The sequence below is a fragment of the Chelonoidis abingdonii genome, chromosome 7, assembly GCF_003597395.2.
Source record: "Chelonoidis abingdonii isolate Lonesome George chromosome 7, CheloAbing_2.0, whole genome shotgun sequence".
In the NCBI taxonomy this organism is placed as follows: Eukaryota; Metazoa; Chordata; order Testudines; family Testudinidae; genus Chelonoidis; species Chelonoidis abingdonii.
The window spans coordinates 89,003,325-89,014,324 of NC_133775.1; positions in this window are offsets into that span (position 1 = coordinate 89,003,325).

The following is an 11,000-nucleotide window of genomic DNA, read 5'->3' on the forward strand; positions in this document are numbered from 1 at the left end:
AAGGCCTGAACTAAAGTAAAGGTCAAGCCTTTGCTAACGTAAAGCAAAGTTAAGCTGTGAGCCAGAGGCAGGCCCTGCTCACAGAAGCTGGCAAGAAAAGGGCTGATGTTGCAAAAAGATACATACCTAAAAGGTACTGGACACTAGAGATACCAGAACACTCCAATACTTGCACATTCCACACACATAACAAGTAACAAGCTGACCCATCCTAAAGACAGGGGCAAAAGGGTAATATGATGGACAGAGTTGTTTTGTTCGAACCAATATGTACAAGGCGAGAGGCGGCACCTTGCACCCAGTGGCAAAGCCAGGTGGAGGGAACAGGGGGAGCAATAAAAAAAAAGGTGTCACCCATTGCAGCACTTTTACTCACCCAGCAGCGCTCCAGGTCTTCGGCGACGAGCTCTTCATTCGCTCTGTGTGTCTTTGGCGGCACTGAGGGTCCTGCCGCCGAAATGCTGCCAAAGACCCGGAGCAAGTGAAGGTGCCGCCACTGAAGACCCGGAGCACCGCCTGGTGAGTAAAATAAAAGCCCCGCAGCGCGTGCACCTTTTTTTTTTTATCGCTCCTTCGAGTGAGTACAAAGGCACCAGGAAATTGACAAGGCACCACTTGTGCTCAGTGGGGGAGTGGCTGCTCCCCCAACTCCCCCCGCCCAGCTATGTTACTGGTTGCACCTCAATACGTCAGGAGTGCTGCGTAACTTGTTTGTACCTGTGTATAGGAATACATCCCTGGGGCGGTATCTCTGTCCAGCCTAGGGGGCAGTGGAGTGTCCCGCCACTGACTGGGCTATATCCATTTTCCAGGAGCACATATGTACTAGCAGAACTTTAGACATCTGATCTGGGGAGCTAAAAACTGTGTTTCGTTTGATAATAAACCTGGACTGGTGCTTTCGTACCTTATTGGAGTCTGTGGTCTTGGGGAGTTCTCTCGAAGTCTGCTGTGTCAGCTATCTGCGGCTCACAGAGGGAACACACGCATGCAGCCAACTATTATCAACACTGAACAGCGCAGAGCACCACACCGGTGGTGTCTAATAACACACAGGTCCTTTCTCTCTCTCCCCCCTGCTCTTCTCCTATAATATTGTTTGTGCCCTGTTTTAGGAACAGTTACTGATATTAAATAGCACCCGTCATGCCCAAGCTATTGGAGCTTATTGTATTTACACCATGGTGGGATTTGGGGGAGGCAAAAGTGGGAAAGGAGAACCCCCATTTAACAGCATACATTAATTGCCTCTTAAATATCAGCTAGGCCATACCAAAATATTCCTAAAGGACAGAGCTTCAAGACTATTAGTAGTGTACTTGGTTTCATCCAGTGACCCCCATGACAATCATCACCCTTTACAAGATCACCTTTGTGTGGCACTCAAAATGCCTATTTCCCATCTGTTTTGCCAACCCTGGGCATGGTGGGTGTTTCAGGTGGTCCAGAGGTTCATTTTGGATGCCTATTCAAAGCTAATGTATTGGAACCTCTTGGCTCTGGATCTTGGCTCTTTCTGATGTGGGCTCCTGGTTTTGGCTGGGGCCCAGATACTTTGGGAATAGCCTTTCTTATAGTATTTTGGTATTTCCGTTTGCAGTAACTGCAACTGCAGAAAGTGAAGAGGTACATATGCATTTTAAAACAGAATGAAAATATTGTTTGAACCCACAGGAAAACTGCAGGCTTCGGTTCTATTCAGTTTTAATTGCGGGTGAAGGTTCAGTTTGTTTTATCTGAAGCAGCTTCCTCATCCCTAGATACCAAGAGGGTGGAGCACAATTATATCCTTTGAGCCTTCCAGTAAAATGAGGGAAAACATTTCAAAAGGTTGAAGTTCCAATTTGTGTCAGTCACCCATCTCAGGAAGTAAATCAGCCAATGCTACAGGCATCAGTTGATATATAGGGCTGGAGGCTAGGAATTGCATGCACAAGCACATGCATGGCTTGCTGTTCATTGAATCAGGTACACAGGATGTGTTTATAGCAGGTGCAAACAAGCATGCTCATCTATGCTAACTGGTTTGGGTTTTTTCACTCAAAAAATAGAGGGGAGGGGAAGAAGGATGTGGGAGGTGATTGATGATGGTTCGTTAATAGGATTGTCGAAGAAAATTTTGTGCTAATATAATGCTGACAGACCCTGGTTGTCGGACTGAACCGGGGACCTCTGGAGCTTAGTGCATGAGCTAAAAGCCAACTGGCTGTTAGCTAAGACTGTAGAGCAGACTCATTTAATTCTCTCTAAGTCAGGGGTCCCCAACACGGTGCCTGCAGGCGCCATGGCACCCGCGTACTGGCCGGTGGACGAGCATCCACCAAAATGCCACCGACAAGCTGCGTCATACAGAGGTGTCGCTGCCGAAAGGCCACCGATTTTTAGCTATATTTTGGCAGCGATGCCTCTGGATGACGCTGCTTGTTGGCAGCATTTCGGTGGTGACGCCTATTGATGTTGCTGCTTGTCGGCAGAATTTCAGCAGATGCTCCTGTCACGGAGTCCCCGGGCGATGCTCTGGAACTGCTCCCCACTAAGCCAGTCAGGACTTTGGGGAGCCTCCTCTCCCTTGGAGCAGACTTGTTCAGGGCAAGAAGCTCACACGTCTTCACCTCCTGGGTCTCTCCTTGGTGAGTACGACCCTGCGACGGAATGACTCCATCGTGGAACCAGGCGCGGCGGGCGACGAGAGCGCGAGGGGCGGAGGACGTGGGGAGCGGGCGCGCGTCGCGGCTGGAGCGAAGGAGCGCGGGGGGCGAAGGGGGGGGGGCGAGAGAAGCGCGACGGGGGGGAGGGGGGTCCCGCTGTGGAGCTCCTGGGTGGGATAGGCCCTTGCCCTGATTAATACCAGTGCACCATGCAATGGCCAACAATTTAGCAGAGAGACCTGTATCACTGAACTACATTTCTCCTGAACTCCCACTTCGTTAAATCGTCTATCAGGAGGAATACTTTATTTTTGTCTTAAAAAAAAAAAAAAAAAAAAAAAAAAAAAAAAAAAAAAAAAAAACACTGTTGGAAAAAACAAAAAAAAAAAAAAAAAAAAAAAAAAAAAAAAATTAGAAGACGAAGACTTTGGCTAATTTGCTCACTCCCAAAAATACAATTGGCACCGTAGCCTCCAGAACACCCATCTGCTGCTGTCTTTGGCACCTCAGCTCGGTGGGCTTCCCACAGCCCGAGCACCAGGAAAGAAGTGGCCCCATCGCCTGGGATCCTGACATCACTGAGGCAACACGACTTACAGCGCTTTGCTATGGGAAAAGCCTCGGCGCCTCACGTTCTTGAGCCTAGTGCAGCACGGACGTCCTTGTCGACATCCACTCAAGTCAAAATACAAAGTTTATCCGGATGACCAGGCAATCCAAAGCCCCTAAAGACAGAGCTTGCTTTGTAGAATACAAGCAAACACCAGAGACCCATCGACCCCGGGTCCATTCTGCGGGGCATAGTGGAAGCCAGACCCCTAGGTCTCACTCACTCCTAACCAGTGTAGCTCCAAGAACAACCTCCCTCCACACCCCCCTCCTCTCTGCTCAGCTCCTTTCCAGGGCCAGAGGTCACTCTCATCCCTTGTCTCCAACACTTTCAGCTGGCACACTTTGCAGAGGAGGGCCCAGGCCATCAGTTGCTAGGAGGCAGAGTGCCCGGCAGTTAGGGGCACTGTGCCCCTTCCTCTGTAGCTTATCACACAGCTTCCTTATCCCACTTGCAAGACCTTAAGAACTGCCTAGGGGACACTGAGGCACCACAACACAGTATTCAGAAGCAAACATTAGGGAACAGTCCCAGGTCGGTACACTATCTCTCCCTCCTTGTATCTCGAGACCGCGAACTGAGCCATGGTCACTCCAGCCAGTGAACCTGGGGAAGTTCGAACCCACCAACGTTCCCATGGAGTCCGTACCTCAGCATCTCTCCATTTCCTTGGGGTGAGTTGACACACCAAGGCCCCTCCCAGTTTTTGTGCCCTCCATTCTGGGCTTGAGTGTGCTTGAAGCGCACATGCAGGCCACGTGTGGAAGGTTAATTGCGGCCTTTACCCTCTTTTGCCCACCGGTCCAATAACTCCTGGGGTTTAAACTGGGACAAGGGTCTTTCTCCCAGCACTCTGGGCTGCGTTCGGGCTCCGTCTTGGTTAAGAGCCCGGGCAAGCGCAGAGCGTTGGCCGTTGGCCAGCTCTGGGGCTTGGGGCAGCCACTCCCCACCTTGGTGGGCCAGACACAACACATCTCCTAAGCCATCCCGCCATCTTAATACGTTCCAAGCTTTTACCATCAGTCCGCACCTCCTGAGAGGCAAGCCCAGCCGCCCCTCTTAGCCCCGTGGACCACTACCTGTTCCAACTCGCTAGGTCTGGCTAGAGAGGATGCACCAGTTATTCAGTGTCTGCCAGGCCCAAGTTATCCCATCCCCCTCCTGGCTGGTCTACGAATCTCCCCAGGCCTCTAGGCATGGGGTCGGCATCGGACGCGTGATGGCATTAAAGCATGATCGGCGACCATAAAACGCAGACCATCTGCCACATTGGGCATCAGCCCCACGGATGAGGCCGCATTGGGCTTGTAAAACGGCTGGATCCTATCTAAAGCCAGCATATCCCTATGACCTCTCTCTACCAGGATCTGTGAATTGCTTTCGCCAGTAGACTCTGACATGGGGAACAACCTGATGGGGAGATTGGCTCCCAACCATCAGGAGTAAGAGGATCACACCGAGGGGTCATCCTTCCCTTCTCCTTGCCAACTCCCTCCCTTTCCGAGTCCAGGGAGTCCCCTCACGTCTCCTCCCATCACGCAGCTTGAGAGGAAAACCCTGATGTGGATTCTGGGGCACCACCACTGCCTCCAGAATTCCCCTCAGTTCTACTTCCTTGGGAGGGCCATTCCCGCTGACAGGCAATCCCTCTCCACCGCAAAGGAACCTCTGTCCCGTGGTCAGCAGCTGCCGCCAATGGGGTTTGCAGCGCTGTTGGTCCAGCAAGGTCCCATCAGCTGATCTTCCAAGGAGGGATCCTCTCTGCAGTGCAGCTTTACGGTCTGGGAATTCAGCTGGCTGGGAAGCAGGGAGTGGGACCTGCTCCCTGCTCACTTGCTTGGCCGGGCGTCACAGCCTACCTGAGCCTGTCCCTGGTAGCTCTGTCCGGCTGTATAATTCAATGTCCCAGCAGGCAGTCTGGACCCAGGCAAACCTGGTTGGCAAGCTGACCGCTGCCTGCCGGGTGGTCCCCCACTCAGCTGGGGTCTCAGCTCCCCCGTGCTCAGCGCTGCCCTGGCTGTCCCAGTGGGGCAGCAGCCGAAGGCTCTCTGCCTCTGGTCCCAACAAGCAATCTCAGAGCCAGCGTGAGCCCCCTCTCTGGTGTGCAGGGGGCGGGGAGCATCTCTGCCCTCCCCCTCAGTCTGCAGGGGGCTGGTTACAGGTAGGCAGGTATCCTGAGCCCAGCAGACCCCCTACGCTTCCCCCTGCCAGCCGGTCATTTGCATTTCCACTAACCATTTCCATCCCAGCCAAATTGGTTCCCCTGGATTTAAATTCAAACCCCCTCGGCAGTTACAGGAGCAGGGTCCTGGGATGTCCTGTCCCTAGGGGAGAACAGTCCCCCCAACAGGGCCTCGCCAAGCCGATATCCTGGAGAAACCCCAATGACAGCCAGTAACCGACCCCCTCTCGCGTCTGCACCAGGGATCCGGGCCATAGGCAGGGCAAGGGGCTTTCACCCCAGGGACCCTTCACCAGGTTCCCACAGTCCCTCAGTAGCATCTGCGGCTGCACCACCACAGTTCCCTCTGCCAGGGCCTCCGCCCCTGCGAGGCGTGTTTCCCCACTTGACCCCTGGGCTAGCCCCCTATGTCTCTCCACTCCACCATCACCAGTCCGTGCGCTGCTGCTGTTCTCCTGCAGCTTTTCACAGCTCTTGCTCTCTCTCATGGTCCTCTCGCTCTCTCAGGCTCTGCTCCAATCCCATCCGTCTCCCGATACCCTGATGGGGAACCCAATCGTGAAGATCCTTGTCTGGCGGGGACCAGACTCTCGGATGCTCTGGCTGCTGCTCAGCTGCCCCAGATCCTCTGTAGCCCCATCTGGGTCAGGAATCTGCTCCTCAGAGCGGTCCTCCTCCTCAAACTGCACCAATTAACTGTGGCTTGGTGAACTTCCCATGCGTAACTCTCTTTGTGCACAGGATCACGACGTCCTTCTTAAGGAGATGGTGATAGGCCATCACTTCACCGTTCCAAGTGGCTCTGGGACTCACAGGCCTGTGCTCTCTGGCTCTCCATGGTTCCAGGAGAACCCCTAGTGTGCCCAGCCCTTCTCGTGATCACCACCTCTTTGCCAGGGTCGAGCTGCGACTCTCTGCCCTGGACTGCTCCTGCAATCCCAGGGTAATCCTGCTATTGCAAAATCCTTCTTCTCTCCCAGGGTCGAGCGGAAAGGCAAGCTCCTCCGCCCTGAGACTGCTCACCTGCATCCTCCGGGGGACCCCGTACTTATCAACAGTCTTCTCGCTGGTCACACTCCCAGAGGTTAAACCGCCCCTGAAACCGTTCCTCTCTATCAGCCTTCAGCACGCCTGGTCCTCATTATCCCTCCTCTGTTTTATCTGCTCCCCAGTCACTTACTGCAGAAGCGCATCCACGGGGTGCAGTATCTCCCTCGCTGCCCACCAGTTGTCACGGAGTCCCCGGCGATGCTCTGAACTGCTGTTCCCCACAAGCCAGTCAGGACTTTGGGGAGCTCCTCTCCCTTGGAGCAGACTATGTTTCAGGGCAAGAAGCTTCACACAGTCTTCACCTCCTGGGTCTCTCCTTGGAGCATTCAGCATCCTCTGCCGCTCCGTGGGCTTCCCACAGCGAGCCCGCCCCAGGCGGGGTCCTGGGACAAGCCACACGGGTTCTGCACCCCACTTTGCAGTCAGACGTGACTCTCAGCCAGCCAAAACAGAGGTTTATTCGATGATAGGAACAGGTCTAAAAAGAGCTTGTAGAAACAGCAAACCACAAACCCTCGGCCGGGTCCATTCTGCGGGCAGTGAGCCAGACCCCTAAGATCTGCACTTCACTCCTTATGTCCCCAGGTAGCTCCAGACTAACCTCCCTCCAGCCCCTCCTCTCTGCTCAGCTCTTTCCCGGGCCAGGAGGTCACCTGATTCCTTTGTCTCCAACACTTTCAGCTGGCACCTTTGCAGAGGAGGGGCCCAGGCCATCAGTTGCTAGGAGGCAGAGTGCGCGGCAGTTAGGGGCACTGGCCCCTTCCTCTGTAGCAATCACACACCCTTATCCCACCACCAAGATACTTAAGAACTGCCTAGGGGACACTGAGGCACCAACACAGTATTCAGAGCAAACATTAGGAACAGTCCCAGTTCGTCACAGCTCCTCTGCCGCCACGGTCTGTGGCTTGTCATCTGGTGCCCCCCCAGACGAAAAAGGTTGGGGACCATTGCTCTAAGTGGTCTTGGTGCCATTAGAAGGGCCAGAACACCACACCCAGGAGGTGTGTGGGTTACTCTGAGCTGCTCCCATGCTGTTTGGGCTATTTAAGGCAAAGGAAAAACTCATCTAAGAGCAGTTCAGTTTTGCAAAGAGTATGTCTTGTAGCAGGGATGTCTCTGATCACATCTAGCTGCTAAATGCCTCTGTGGTTTTGGACTAGAAGAGGACCCACCCAGGGATCCGGTGGCCATATCCTGAAACATGCAGCGAGGGTTCCAGTCTGTGCTTTAGATAAATGGCTCTTTGGATCTGAGTCGGGGGATCTGAGAAGTCAAAGCCAGAGGGGCCAGTGTTTGACTCTGAAATGAGCATCCTCTGCCACCGTTCAGGACCAGGCGGATTGAGCCCCTCCTCCGTGAATAGACGCTATCCCCGGGAACACTACAACCCCTTCTTTCCCCTGTAAGCTACAGCTGCCATCGCCGTTCAGGCTTTTATTGAGACGTGGGGACAGTTTGTCAGTCTCAGGAGCTTCAGAGTTGCAGACACGGCCCAGATTCGGACCCCTTTGCTCACCGTTTGCTCCTTGGGGGCTTAGACGATCTTTACACGGAGCCAGAGGCACGTAGCTGCGCTGCCCCTGGAGCAGGTCACGGAGGGAGTCGGGATCCTCCTCTAGTTCCGCCTTGCTCCGTGGGAAAGCAATCGGCTCCTGCTCCACTCTGTCCTTCCCCTTCAGCGCCGGCTCAGCTGGTCTGGCGGATGCGGCGGTAACTCGGGAACCGAGGAGCCGCCCCCCTGCACAGGCATGGCAGCCACAGCTCTGCGGAGGCTGCTCTCCCCCAGGTATGACCTGTGAGGTGCGCAGGGGAAAGGGGTCACTTTGCGCCCCATTACTTCGCTGCCCAGGAATGTAAACGCAAACAGGGTCTGTGCCCTGGCTTCTTAAAGCGTCTTATTTATGCCTTTAAGTGTAACTGCAGCCACACCTCACTCTTGATGCAACTGGTGGAAACAGCAAAATTGTCTTCTCCTCTTTTCACCCTACTAAAGTTGTCAATCAAAGATGGGAAAAACAGCAAACAGAAAGGAAGTGGATGGAGGGAAGAGGCCATGGCAATGAACACTGCCCCAGTAACTCAAAGCCATGGAAATATCAACATTAAATAACACTGAGCATGCATCAGGAATGCGTAGCTCACACATCAGTTCCTATCAGGCCTCACAGACAGATCAAGTCCATGGATCTCTATCCAAAATGGTTAGATTCTGAGTGTGCAGGATGGTGTACTATTGGGTCCTAGAGTCAACAGCTACGCGGGTATTAAAATTCTTATAGGATTGAATTCTTCTTAAATAATCACTGGGCTCAGGTATATTTCCTCATATCATCTTCATCCTTTTCCTCCTCCTCCAAAGCATAAGCAGGGGGCATTAAAAATAGGAGTATTATCAAACTCACATTTTCTCATTCTGTAACAGACAAAATGTGACCTGGAAATAAAATTGCAGTGTCAGCTTAGTATCCAAAGAGAAATCTGCCTTCCTAGATATTAATTTTCACTTACAAGCCTCTTTGACCTTAGGCAGTATTGGGACATCTGTGTATCTAGCTCACCTGCTAAACAGCAGGAATGACAAAATCCTTATCTCCACCAATCACAGCTAATTTAGCCAACAACGTGGGCACCCCACCCCCCCCCGCCCCCCCCCCCCACACATAGAGTTTGGCAACATATTGCATCCCCAAAAATTCTACTAGAATACAGAAGATTGTACCAATGTGGAGAAATGTTCAGCTTTTCTTCTAAATTATAGTCTAACAAAGATGGGAAGGTCCCACCTAGGTAATTATCCTCTCAGTTTTGCTCATTATAACCCAATAATTTCAGGTTTCAGTTCTTTGCAATGCTGTCAAGTGTTTTAGTTGTGCAATGGGATGTTGTATTGTCTTTGGTCATACTGCAGAGAGGGCTTTAGATCTGTTTAGTGAGGGCTATAGAGGTCTCCATCACAGCAGGGACATCTATACCCAGCTGTTTAAAGTGTGAATATACCTTCTATGGCTTCCACCTACTCCTTTCAAATGGCTAAAGGAGGCACATAAGAATCAGACTGCCACCTATTTGAGTGGTGTCAGAGGAAATCTTCTCTAAGCCTGTTTCAGAAGTTTCTACCAGGGGTTCAGAGATGTGGGGAACTGTGGAGGAGCCAAATGCCATTGCATGTTGGCAATAAAGGGAGAGGTAAACTCCCTAAATTCTTCATCTCAAACCCTCTCATCTTAGGAAGAAAAGTTTGCTGCCACTTCTCTGGCAGTGGCGCCAACAGATGTTAAAAAAAGAAGCTGCCGAACAAAGGGCCTACCCCTGCAACATGCAGATCAAGGCCAAATCCCTGTGAATGCAGAAGAATAAAGCTCAGCACCTTGCTGTATTGGGCTCAGAGTCCTGTGCAAGGGAGCTTTCAGTGAAACCAAACCTTAGACAACAGACAGGTTGGGCATTTTCACAGCACAGGGCAATGCTCTGTGGTGCAACAATACATCTTCCCCAAGTGGCCACATAGCTGCTCACTCCTTCCCAGGGCCCAGAATTAGCACAGCCATTTATGATGCTGGGGCTGTTCCACTGCTGGAGAAAGAAGAAAATAGATCCTCATTCTCCTACGATGTCCTCCTGCTGCTGGAGGTGAAGGAAATGTGTTGTGAATTACCAAGTGCTGTCCCCACAGAAAGTAACAAATTAGCTCTTCGGTGGAGTATGCAGAGATGCTGATTAATGGTAAAGATTTGCCCTCACTCCACCTAGAACAATATTGGTGGCATTTAAAGTAGCACTCTGAGAAAACACCTTCCCATCTGAACTGATTTGCAATAAGTTGCTGCCTGCAACTGCAGCACCAGGTTGCATCTGCAGGCCATAGCTTCTTTGCTTTGGGTGAAAACAACAAGCTATTTTACAATCAGAAAACACGCTAGGTAATAAAAGTAAACAAGGCCAGGCTGGTTTCTTTTGTGTCTTTTGAGCGACTGAAAGCAGCTGTTATCCATATCCTGCTGGCTTGGACCCAAAGTTAGCGTGGTGATAGGGAGAGCAGGTAGATCACCTTGAACGACTGCTGAACTCCCAAACCTGGCCACAAACTTTGAGTTACACTGAAGATTGATATGTGCAGCAGAGCAAAGGCTGGAGATCTATCAGACTTTAGCTTGTCTGTTTATGCTGAGAAGGGAGAAATCTCAGAGACAGTTCTGTTGAGGTTACTGGTTAGAATCCTCGCTCTAGGTGCATATTGATTACTGCAGGTGATAAAAGAGAATTGAACCATCTCTCCATTCCAAAGACACTCCCAATATAGAGTGTTTAAAACTCCCACTAAAAGAGAACCAGAACTCCAGACCATCACAGGTAACATTAGAAAATGAAAGTGCATCTGTTGTAGGCTCCCCATGCTGTGTGACATGGACCCTGATATTGTGACAGGGATGTGCTTCCCTTCTGGTTACTATTCTCCAACTGATCATCCCCGGGAGAGAGGAAGGAAATCAAAGCAATGGGACCAATG